This window comes from Cyprinus carpio, chromosome A13 (genome assembly GCF_018340385.1).
Source record: "Cyprinus carpio isolate SPL01 chromosome A13, ASM1834038v1, whole genome shotgun sequence".
In the NCBI taxonomy this organism is placed as follows: domain Eukaryota; kingdom Metazoa; phylum Chordata; class Actinopteri; order Cypriniformes; family Cyprinidae; genus Cyprinus; species Cyprinus carpio.
The window spans coordinates 12713942-12727366 of NC_056584.1; the positions used below are offsets into that span (position 1 = coordinate 12713942).

Genomic DNA, 13425 nt, shown 5'->3' on the forward strand with positions numbered 1-13425 from the left:
CGCTGCCCAGTAATAATGCAGAAAATTCGGCAGTCCTAACCCACCCATTTTCCCTGGTTTATGTAAATGAGTTTTTGAAATTCTGTGTGCTTTAAAGCCCCAAATAAAAGGAAGAATTATCGAATCCAACGATTTGAAAAAAAAGATCGTGCCAAAAAAATAGGTAAATTTTGAAAGAGATACAAGAACCTCGGCAGGGAAACCATCTTAATGGCATTTATACGACCCACCATAGAAAGAGGGAGAGTCCTCCATTTTTCAATGTCCCTCCTCAGTTTCTCCAGTTTCTAAAGAAAATTCATCTTAAAAATTAGTTTCTGGTCTTTCGGCAAAAAACTACACCAAGATACTTCAGCCTGTTTGTAATTTTGAACGGGAGATTATGCAAAAAATTCAGTGTTGAGATCCGCGCCCAGTGACATGAACTCACTCTTCTGCCAGTTAATTGTGTATCCGGAAACCTCACCAAATGTTTTAATAAGATCCAGCAATACAGGAACTGATTTTTCTGGTTGTGATATAAAAAGAACAACATCGTCCGCGTATAGGGAAATATGGTGATCCACATTACCCAGTCGGATGGGTTCAATAGAAGCGTGATTCCTGATACTAATGGCAAGAGGCTCAATGGCAATGGCAAAGAGCAATGGGCTGAGGGGGCAGCCCTGGCGTGTCCCGCGGTGTAATCGGAACGGCAATGATCTTTCTTGATTCGTGAGAATGGAGGAAGATGGATGCGCATATAGCATTGTAATCCACGATACAAATTGACGACCAAATCCAAACTCCTCCAAGGCCTTTACCATATATGCCCATTCTACTTGATCGAATGCCTTTTCCGCATCTAGGCAAAGGGCAGCCACCTTCGAGCCCTTACTATACTTATGATACATTATATTCATCAATCTTCTGACATTAAAAAAGGAATATCTATTTGGGACAAAGCCAGTTTGATCAGTGTGAATGATGGATGATATATATTTATTTAACCTGTTTGCTAGTAACTTGGTAAAAATTTTAATGTCTGAGTTCAGTAGTGCGATAGGACGAAACGATGAAGGTTCAGCTTCGTCCCTACCTTCTTTTAATAACAATGAAATATTAGCTTCATACAATGTGGGCGGAAATTTCTGGACTCCAAATGAATGATTGAACATCCTCAAAAGAAGAGGAGCAACCTTCATAGAAAATTTTTTATACAGTTCAATTCCGAAACCATCTGGGCCAGCAGCCTTGCCATTGGGAAATGATTTTAAAGCATCCAAAATCTCCTGTGTGGTAATGTCAAAATTCAAAGCTTCACAAGCAGCCGCACTTAATTTAGGGAGTCTTAGATGCTCCATCCAGTCAGAAACATTCCCTTTTGCTTTTGACCTATATAACTCTTCATAATATTCCCTAAAACGATCGTTTATCTTTTTAGGATCAATAACTAGATCTCCAGTCTTTGATTTAATCTTATGAATGGCTCTACTAGCTTGCAAGCCTCTCAACTGTTGGGCCAACAATTTATGGGGCTTATCCCCCAACTCGAAATGTTTCTGCCTGATCTTAAACAATTGATCACATATCTGATTGGAAAGTATAGTGTTATATTCATATTTGAGTTTAAGAATATTTTGTAAGGTGGAAGGGCTGGAGGAGGTCCTATAGACAAGTTCCAACTGCGATAGTTCAATTTCGATTTCTGACAGTCGCTTACGCCGTTCCTTTTTCAGAGAAGATTCAAAAGATATTATGTGACCCCGAATCACAACTTTAAAAGTTTCCCATAAAGTGGAGTCTGTGACTTCCGAATTGTCATTACTCTCTAGGAATTCTGAAATCTTAGTGGATATATATTGACAAAATGATGCATCGGAGAACAATGATGGGTGGAGACTCCAGGTAAATTGCTGTTTTTTATAATTAAGATCAAGGACCAATGAAGTAGGAGAGTGGTCAGAAATGAGAATATTATGATATTTTGAGGCAATAACGTTGGATATCAATTTAGAGTCAATTAAAAAATAATCTATTCTCGAAAAGGATTTATGCATTTGTGAGAAAAAAGAATAATCTCTATCTGTAGGATGTCCAAGCCTCCAAATATCAACTAGATTCATAGAAGACATTAAGTCATTTAAAACCATGGAGGAGGTAGACGAGTAATTTGACTGGGCTGACCTATCCAAACGGCTGTCAAGCACACAATTGAAATCACCGCCTACAATTAAATGTGTATCTGAGAGATCAGGCAGTGAACTAAATATCTTACGGAAGAAAGCTGGGTCATCAAAATTTGGACCGTATACATTAAGGAGCGTAACATGAAATGAGTGAATGTAGCCAGTTACCAAAATAAACCGGCCATTTGGGTCACTCACAGTAGAAACATGCCTGAAAGGAACAGTCTTGCGGATCAGAATTGCCACTCCCCGGGCTTTACTGGAGAATGTGGACTGAAAAATCTGATTGGCCCAGCTACATCTGAGTAACTTTTCCTTTGTGGGGGTCTGATATGTGTTTTCTTGCAAATAAAACTATATCAGTAGACAGAGATTTTAAATGAGAAAACACTTTAGCTCGCTTGAGAACGTGACCCAGGCCGCGTACATTCCAACTAGTAAAAGTGATGCCACCACCTGACGAAGGTGTATCAGGATGCATACAGATTTTGCATAGTAGCAGCGTACAAATGAAATGCCCTAATAAAATAATAAGAAAGACAAGAGGAACACATGAAAACGAGCAAGAACATCACCCCCCTCCCCCCCTCCCACTTTCCCAAACAAAGTGAGACTGCAAACCCAACATACTCTCTTGGGGACTGCCGGACCATACAGGAACAACTAACCGGCCACTAAGTTAACACAGGGACCCCGCATCCTCTCCACTAATGAGGACAAGTGTTTTTGAAAATCAACAGCGAAGAAAAAATATATATATATATATGTAAACGCAAGCTGTCATATAAATGTCCCGGTTGCTATACAAACAGCATAAAAGTCACATACCGAAAGTCAAGACAGAGTCTCTGCAAAAGTCTCAGCATCCTGCGGGGACGAAAAAACTCTGTCCATGGTGTCACTGGAGACCCGCAGCCGTGCCGGGTAGATGAAACCGCTCCTCACACCTGCCTCTCGGAGTCGTTTGCGGACGGGATCAAATGCCTGTCGTTGCTTCATCACCTCCGCTGGGTAATCAGGAAAAAAGTGAACCGCTTTGCCGTTGTAGCGCAGAGGAAACTGCTGGCGGGCCAATTGTAGTATTTTCTCCTTCAGCTGGAAATGATGAATCCGTGCTATCATTACACGTGGGCGCACATCGTTCTCAGAGAGCCGCCTTCCCAGCCGATGAGCCCGGTCCACTTCCAGCGGTTTGGGAAAGTTGTCAGCGCCCAGCAGCTCAGGGATGAACTTGGCCAAAAACTCCGTTGGATGTCCGTTCTCGATTTTTTTCTCAGGTAAGCCGACGATTTTAATATTCTGCCGGGGGAGCGAGCCTCCAGATCAGTTACTTTCAAACGAAGCATTTCGTTTTCCGACTGCATTTTCGTACATTGCTGCTCAACAAGTGAGAGGCGGCGGTCATACTCCGAGCTAGCATTTTCCACCTCCTGTATTCGGTTACCAAGACTCGCCAGCGTCGCCTGGGTGGATGCCAAAGATGCCTCCAAGTCGTTGAAACGGTCATTCATCGTCTTGCTCATACTTCGTATCGCTGCGAGGATGCTCGATTCAGACTCCAGAGCAGACTCCTTGGCTAATTCCGGAGCCGCAGCAGCTAGCTCCGCACATGGCTGGCCATCTTCATCAGCCTCACTTGAGGCTTTCTCTTGCCGCTTCCCTCTTTCAGATTTTGGTTTTGTCATCCCGAGGCACTTAAATGAAATTATTTATGCGGCGAAACCGGGAAAGTAGGTGAAATATTAAGTTATGACCAAATTATTTCAAACGTGGAGAGGAGCCCTGGAAAAACACGACTACTCCATACGGTGCTCACTAGCGCCCCCCTTGATCGTCTGTCTTGTCACATTTTCATAATGAAGTGCTTATGACTCAAGATGTTTTTTTATACATGTAAATGAAAAATATGTACACATGTAAGGTCTTGTAAAATTGTCCTTTAATTGGGTACACCCAAATTCTTGGATAAAACATTAGAAGAATCTGGTGATTTCAAAATGTCCATGTGTTTTTGCAGACTTTGCTTATTTTGTAACATATATATCTTGAATATATATATTGGGGGTATAAGTAATTACCCTAAATGGTGGCAGAATTTGCAGTCTTGTGTGGACTATCTCTTTAAGCTAACATTTCAACAAAACACATAAATCATCAGCTCACTCTAAGAGTGTTGTCCGCAGTTCTGTCTGTCCCCGCGAGTGCTCTCTGTATTGCCGTTTCTGAGCTAATCGATTCTCTGTGACCTTCAGTGTATGTCAAGCCGCCAGGCACAGGGGAATGTCACATCTGAGAGACAGCATCAGTGCTTGACCTTGGGGAATCCCGTCCCTTAACACCCCGTACCTGCCTCAGCCCACGGAAACAAACTAAGATAGAGGGGATGTCAGGGCCTGAGTAGATCTCCAATCTCTTAGACACTTGGCCCTATCTCACCTCCTGACAGAGAAAACTGACAGTCTGCAGGAAACCAGCCTCTGTGAATCCCGAGGAAAGGGCTCAGTAATGAAGCTGATGGGCTACTAAGCTGTTATCAATATCATTAGTGTTCTGAGGGTTGACTAATGGAGATCTTCACTGCACTGCACAACCCGTTTTTGCGTTGAACACAAAGCATAAGCACTTTGCATTAGTTTCTACAGCAGTTTGTCAAAAGGTCTGGCTATGCACCTAGATGCAATTATTGGAGTTTTTATTAAAAATATTTATAGTTTTATTTATTAAGGTCTTATGATCCTCCTCGGGGCCATTCTATTACCTCAAAGTAGCTAGTAAATATACTGAAAATTGTGAATGAGTGTGAATATGATATCATCCACAGCTGTTATTAGTGACTGCAAAATAATCGTGCAAAATTAATGTGAACTTTGTTAATTAATTAATTATTTGTATATTACAATTATATAAAAATGCAATTAATCATGCTCCTCGACCCATACATAAATTCCATAAGCAATTCAAGCTGTAGTGTTGATGTTTTATCCTACTCTGCAGTCATTATTAGCAACTGGGGGCTTTTCTTACCAAATACTGATATATGTAATTAATTTGTGTAATTGATCATGAAAATGTATAATTTAATTTGACACATACAAGAGTAGTTTGAATGTTTGTTCAAAGAAACAAGGCAAGTCGATTTTATTTGTATAGCACTTTTTAGTGGAGACGTTTCTAAGCAGCTTTACAGAAAATCATGATTTTAATGTTAGTAGTATCTTAGTATCTTCAGGATTTATAGTCACATTTAACAGATATTTCTATAATATTGCTTTACGTGAGTGTACTGTATGTGCTATATAGCCAACTTTACATATACATCTGTGCGATAAAGTAGTTTACATTTTGCAACAGTATTAAAAACCACTCAGCCGAGATTTGCAATGTAAATATTGCTTTTATGGATATTTATCCAACTTTTAATGTAACACTTTGCAATACTATAGTTTACATTTTGTAACGATATAAACAATCAAGCAGTTGACATTTGCTATACGGTATTTATTGCTTTACATGAGTGTAATTTTTTATATTTGGGTAAAGGCTGGAGTTATGAATTCACTATGCGGTGATATTGAGAATTACATTTAGATTCAAATGTCAATCATATTGCCCACCACTAAGCAGTTAAGTTGAAAATCATTGAATAATATTTATACATAACATACATAATACATAATATCTTTCCATTTAGAAAATAAATTAGTTGCAATTGATTATGTCCTTTACTGTGTGGTCAGCCTTGTTTGTTCGCTGTATGAAGCTACCGTTGTCCACTTAACCACACAGTTTTTTATGGTCTGTATCCATGGCAATCATTTAAAGGGTCTTTAGTTTCACTGTGTTCAAACTATTAATGTCAGTCAAAGTCTCTCAGGTATATTATTAGTTCTGTTTACAGATTTCCACGTTGTGAGGACTGTAATAATTGCAAGGTTATCTTATTATTTTGGCTTTAGCCAAGTGAACTTGGCATCATTTATCACAATTAAGTGTTTTTTTTTTTTTTTTCAAAATAGTAGCCTCCTTTATTAATTCTAAGAAGCCAGAGAGTGTGATTATGTCATTGATCTCATTTCTCATCCTTCAGTAATGGATCAGGAGCAAAACAAATTCATGCACACTGTACACGAAGTAATAACAAGCTATACTCAGTAGAGCAATAAGGAGACATTTGGTTGCTTGTTTCAGAGATGTACTGATGATGTCTCTTGCATTATCTGGTAGTTATGTGGTGATCTTTGATGTTGCTTCAGAGTGTTTTGTTTTTTGGTGGCCATCTGAGGAGATGTCTTAGATAATAAAGTACAGTGGAAGGGGAAATGTTGAAAGCTATTGATTTTAATGGTGATGAAATACTCAAAAGACTTCAGAGACATCAGTACATGTTGGCAGTGTTTAAAATGGGGAAATTCATACAGAATGCTGGTAGATGGTTTACTAAGATATCGAAAAACATACATGCATTAAAAAAACAGTACAGTAAATACAATATAAATGTAATAGAGTACTGGTATGATATGTTCTAGATAAATGATGACAGAATTTTCTTTTTTGGGTGGACTATCCCTTTATACTCATCCTCATGTCATTCCAAACCTTCCTTCCTTCCTTCCTCCCTCCCTCCCTCCCTCACCCTTATGTCATTCCAAACCTTCCTTCCTTCCTTCCTCCCTCCCTCCCTCCCTCCCTCCCTCCCTCACCCTCATGTCATTCCAAACCTTCCTTCCTTCCTTCCTTCCTTCCTTCCTTCCTTCCTCCCTCCCTCCCTCCCTCCCTTCCTTACCCTCATGTCATTCCAAAAACCTTCCTTCCTTCCTTCCTTCCTTCCTTCCTTCCTTCCTCCCTCCCTCCCTCCCTCCCTCCCTCCCTCCCTTACCCTCATGTCATTCAAAACCTTCCTTCCTTCCTTCCTTCCTCCCTCCCTCCCTCACCCTCATGTCATTCCAAACCTTCCTTCCTCCCCCCCTCCCTCCCTCCCTCCCTCCCTCCCTCCCTCCCTCACCCTCATGTCATTCCAAACCTTCCTTCCTTCCTTCCTTCCTTCCTTCCTTCCTTCCTCCCTCCCTCCCTCCCTCCCTCCCTTACCCTCATGTCATTCCAAACCTTCCTTCCTTCCTTCCTTCCTTCCTCCCTCCCTCCCTTCCTCACCCTCATGTCATTTCAAACCTTCCTTCCTTCTGTGTACAGGTTTGAAATGACATAAATTATTTTGCACTGAACTTCATCTGCAAAATCTGCAAATATGTGGCATTATCCCCCTTATTATGACAATTAGTCACTTTTTTGGTCTCTCTGACTCACTCACTCACCTAAGCTTTTGCTCACCTGGCTCAGATATTTGTCCCTCTAATCTGTTACATGGCATAATTTTCCTCCTCTTTTCTTCTTTATTCTTCAGCATCACCAACTCTACCGCCTTTGAAATCGGAGCATTTCAAGCCGTGTCAGGAGAAAGACCTGGCCTATTGCCTGAATGACGGGGAGTGCTTTGTCATCGAGACCCTGAGCGGCCCACACAAACACTGCAGGTATGACAGCACTTCCTGTTTCTGCAATGGAGGATAAGGGTCGGCCTAGTGTTCGCTCGAGAAATAAATGGAATCACTATGGATAGGGCTCAGTGGCTTCAGACCGATGACAATTCCATGTCCCATTTTCTGTTAGAATGATCCTTCTGGAACAATCTGCCAGTAAATCTCTCTCTCTCTCTCTCTCTCTCTCTCTCTCTCTCTCTCTCTCTCTCTCTCTATTTCTCTCTCCCGCCTCCTTTTTCCTACTCTCGTGTCTCATTGCCCACCTCTCTGGGACTCTCGCTGTTGCATGAAGCTCTTAGTCATGCTAACGATGACAGCTTTGTCATAGCCTGAGAGCTGTCTAAGGTCCCTTCTCTGCTAATTAAAAGTGGCACTTTGCAGAAGTTCATTAGAGGCTTGTTTCGGCTCTGTGGGCTTTTTTCAAGGTTGAAAATAGGATTCACAAAATAGAGGCAGAGAATTTCTGACACTGATGTGCTCACCTTTTGTACGAAGCGTGAGCATCGTTTCAAATAACATTTCCTGGATGTGAGGGTTCAGTGCCATAGGTTTTGCACGAGCAGTCTTCTCCTCATTTGCCTAATGGAACACAGAGACATTGCATGTTTGAAACTGAAGAGCCAAGTAGGAGCCAAGTGTCCTCATTTTAATCAGTGGTAATTGGTGGTGTTGTTTTAGGTGGCCCATTTATTTGACTGAAGCTTAGCTAGTTCAAATGCTCTGGCTCTGATTAATTCCCTGAACACTCTTCCCTCCCAGCTTAAAGCCAACGACATCTATGCATCTGTTTTTTCCTCAAAGCAAGGTGGCGATGGTCTCAAAGGATCAATTCACTGGAGAACATGGGTTCTGTAAAAAAGATAATGCTATTAAATATTTGCATTGCAGAGCTTTCAGGGCATTTTAATAATTGACATGAAGCTGAGCAGTTTGTGCTGAATTCCACTTGTTATTGATATATCAAGCAGTTTGCATACCTGGATGGGTGCATAAAACTGTGCTTTTAGCCTTGAAATAACTGAAACAGGAAGTGACAGACACTGATTTGTACTATAAAATGTGTTTGGAGTCTATACTGATACTTTATTCTGCTTTAGTTTTGTTTTGAGACCCCTGCTGTTCAGCAAGATATATATCACTGTTTCTTCCAGACTGTCCTTGATCCTTTTTTTTTTTCTTTTTTTCATTGAATACATCTAGTTCACCCGAAGAGTGTCTTATTATTGTATTAAAAGATTTAATGGTGTTTGGTAAGTGTGGCCTGATTTTTTTATTTATTTTTTTCTTCTAGATGTAATGATTGACTAATGGCCCATGTTCCATTATTTAGTCATTATATCTAAATAAAAAGCCTGACTGCTTTTTATCCGACTGCCCTTTTTGAGTCTAGCACAGTCTGACAGTGTAGTTTTTGTATTAAAATTAGATATGCAGGACTGCATCAAGAATCAACTTTATATAACCCACTACACATTTTACATTAGATGGTTATGTGCTGCATTTTACGTTTACAGGCTCTCATTCAACACAAAGCATTATGCTTGAACTGTGCAACCAGTCACTTTCTCAATAAGCTCACGTTTGCTCTCACCAATTTGCTAAAGTGCTATCACTGTTAGGGTACCATTGTGTTCAAAGATCTAAAAGCTATGCTAAGTGCCATGTACAGACAGTGTCCTCCAAACATGTATGAGTCTATGATGCATGGCATCACCGTACCATGGCATACAACCAAGGTCCAAAATTAACACCCGCCAAGCACTGAATATAAATAAATAAGAAGAAACCTCACTGATGTAAATGTCATGTATATTTATGTATAATATTTAGTATTTTTTTTTTTTATTTGAAATCTTTATTCATTTAGCCCACCTAAACAGAGTGTTTGAGGTTAGCCAGAGTTTAGCAGACAGATGGAAAGAGAGAGAGTCAAAACTGTGTTAAAATAGGGACAACATGGGAGTCGGTGGGTAACAAATGATTAAAATAGCTGTGTTTGCGCATGTGTGGAATAAAAGGCATGACAGGTAGAGAATCCTGTTTCCTTGGCTGTTCCAAGTTAAACAATCCCTTTGTGTCTGTTGACCTAGATTCATAGAGCATGTGGATTTTTAGTTGAGCTGCCTCATCTGGTCTATAGACCTATATACACAAGAACAGGAGAATGTTAGGGATTACATCAACGTGATTACATAAATTGTGCATGGTTGTGCATTATAACCCGGCCATGTGTTTTAGCAGTTGTTGGAGCAACTCGTGACTCAAGATGACAAATTCAAACTATAAACACCATATGGGGTCTCAAAGTGTTGAAAGTTCATTATGGCCCATTAAAAGTTAATATTTCAGTATGATCAATTAAAAAAAAAAAATTACCCTTTAACTTTATCACAAATATGTTAAGGACTGTTAAAGTATTAACCTTACAGGCCTACAGTGAGAGAGAGATACAGTGCTAAAAATGTATTAAACCACCACCACCCAATGTAAGTCAATAAATAATAAATACAGTCTAATAAATGTGTTAAGTACTGTGTGTGCTTAAATTAATTAGTCCAACTGTCATAATAAAGAGAAACCAGAAATATTTTAGGAATCTGACAAAAACCAGCCTGGTCTCATTGTTTATATGTGGGTATTAGTAGGTAATGTTTACAAGCACCAAACATACTTTTTTGTAAACTTTGATTGATACTGAAATGTACAATTTGGACGTATCACAACTTTAAAACATAAAATTGCTGTGTATACAGCTAAAAAAATGTAAAATATTTATGAATCTTTTATATCATTAAGATATTTGTATCAATGCAGTTTTATAAATTTAGCGATAAGCGATTTAGAATTTTAGACCCCTTAACCTACCCCCAAACCTAAACCCAGATTTTATAGCGAATATAAAAATATAAAACGTAACAGACCGAAATACACAGGGAAATTAAAATTTTAGTAACAATATAGCATTAAAAAGATGTTTTAAGTCACTAATCCCTCTCCTACCTCTAAACCTAGCTATAACCATTTATAAATGTGTGTGTATATATATATATATATATATATATATATATATATATATATATATATATATATATATATATATATTCAAAGATACATATAAGAAATTCAAATAAACATGACAGACATGTGTGTTATAAATGTGTATATATATATATATATATATATATATTATATATATATATATATATATATATATATATATATATATATATATTATAAAGAAGTATAAAGAAACAGGTCAGACATAAATGACATGACCGTGACAGCAGAAGTTAAGTTGTTATATCGCTGAAATATTACCCAGACTATTATCCCGATCCACTCCATGAAGGACCACATTTCTCTTTCAAACACCTCAACAGATAAACGGCATGTTGCAATCTGTGTCGAAGCAGGCAAGAGCCAATGAGCGTTTGATTTTCCTGCCGTAAAGCTTCTTGAAGGCAATTTATGAATTAATAATGAGCATGGGTATGGATGCTTACAGTCACTGCTGAGGAGGGAGATGAAGATCGCTGAATAAAGACTTGAGTTTGGGTCTGTTCATCGCAGTCATATGGATTCTGAAGATTTGGATTACAGCGCACAAAAAATTGATTCCTTTTCTAATTATGTTTTTTTTTTTTTTTCAGTTTATTCTATTTTATGGTTCTATTATCAGTCACAGCATGTCGGAGAAAACGTCTTCTGTGTCCCACGGCAAACAAAGTAAATGTTACATGATAAGTAATTGTTTAACGTTTGCTTGCAGAAATGTTATTCATTTTAAGGGTTTTAAGTGTAGTCTTGTTTAACATTATGTATTCTTTGAAATGAGTTGGCAGCAGAAATCACACAGAACAGAACAAAATTTAATGTTTTCATCTTAAGTAAATGAGTAAACTTCATTTAATAATGCAAATGAAAAACATAATGCCATTGATATGACAGCTGAATACAATATAAAAAAAAATGTTAATGCCGCAATTTCAATATTCATAAAGATTCATTTGTAAGTTTGTAAAGTTGTTCATACATAAATGATTTATGTTTTAGGTCTCGGCAATACATCAGGATTGTACGTTTAGATGCTGTAAATACATCAGTATTGTACGTTTCAGTGTCTGTGATAACGTAAGTAAATGTACATTTTGTAGAATGCACCACATTTTACGTAAAATACATTGGAATTCTCATGAGATCATGTTGCAAAAACTTGTTTAAAACTAAAGATTTAATTTTTATTTATGAGGCAAATAAACTGAAACAACTAAATAGTCTTATTTACATAAAAAAACTAAAAAAAAAAAAATAATAATAATATTTTGTATGGCCTCCATTGGCCTTAATAACAGCTTGCACCCTTGCTGGCATTGTGTTTATGTACTTTTTCTCAGTCGCTGTTGTTATTGACTGTAATTGGGCATCTGAATAAAAAAATCACTTAAGTGCTTTACTATTTTTTCTGCCTTTCTTGAGAAAATAATAATAGTAATTATTATTATTAGTAGTAGTAGTAGTAGTTTTAATTGTTTTTGTTGTTCATTTAATTGTTTTATTTTATTAATTTATTTTTATTGTTATTTTATTTTATTTTTTTCTAGACTGTAATGTTGGTCACCTTGGAAATTAGACTGTCCACTGCTCTCTGTCTCAAACTCAGCTTGTTGTCCCTCTCAGAGCATCAACGAGAGCAGAAGGCCATTCTGGATGTGGCTGAATAGTTTCTATTGCATTGGTTTCTTTTCCTGTGGGAATAGTCTATTTATGATTCAGTGTCTTGTCTTTCTACTACCTCTTGGAAAAATGTGAAAAAAGCCTCCTCATCTGGACTATCACTAAGATCTCTGAGACACACAAAAATATATAAATTCAGCACAACCTAAAACATGTTAATCAACATTTAGATTTGTAAAACGTTTGTGAATACCAAATAGGAGTTGTTTGTGTAAATTTTGGTGGGTGATGATTCAAACTCACGTTTGAATCATCAGTGGCAAATCCTTTACATATGAACATGTACTTACAGACTATGAGTCACAACAGCCGGCATTGTAGTCTAGTTGTGTCCTCTTTTGGAAGGCCAAAGAAAGTAATTTCGCTTTCACAACGAAACAGTGTCTCTGCAACATGGCACCGGCAGCAACAGAGAGAATCAAGGGTTACACCTTCTTTCTTTGCGTGAACATTTGGGCGGCGTTATGCAAATCTTTCCACATCGTGACATAGATATGTGGGGGCGTGTTTAAACGAGGTGTTTTAGGAGGGCGTGGATGAGTCTTAACTTTTAAAAAGAATCTCTTTTTGGGTTTAAGACTTTAGTCTTTGCAACTTTACAGATCTTCATTATGCACCAAGAGCTTGTTGCTCCAAATCTCCAAAGAGAAAGGAAAACTTGAAATCGCATCATATGACCCCTTTAATCAATCACACCTGAACAAGCTAATCAAGGTCTTCAGGATACAGGTAGGTATTTTTATTAATTTTTTTCTTTCAGGGTTGGAGCTAAACTCTGCAATACAGTGGCCCTCCAGGATCAACGTTCCCCACCCCTGCTGTAGACAGAACTTTGAAAGGTTATAGAATGTTTTCATGGCAAAACTGAAAAAGTATAAATAAAATAATAAAAGGAGGTGTGAAATGGAATAAGTGAAAGTAAATCTGTGAATCAGCCAAGCTGGCACTGCCAAAGCCTAAGTAATTCACTGCTTATCCTATTCTGGAGG

The 13425-nt window shown here is 38.2% G+C and overlaps 1 pseudogene; it reads left to right on the top strand.

Annotated features, from left to right (window-relative positions):
• Positions 1-13425, top strand: part of LOC109107664 — a 290614-nt pseudogene that overhangs the window by 179715 nt on the left and 97474 nt on the right.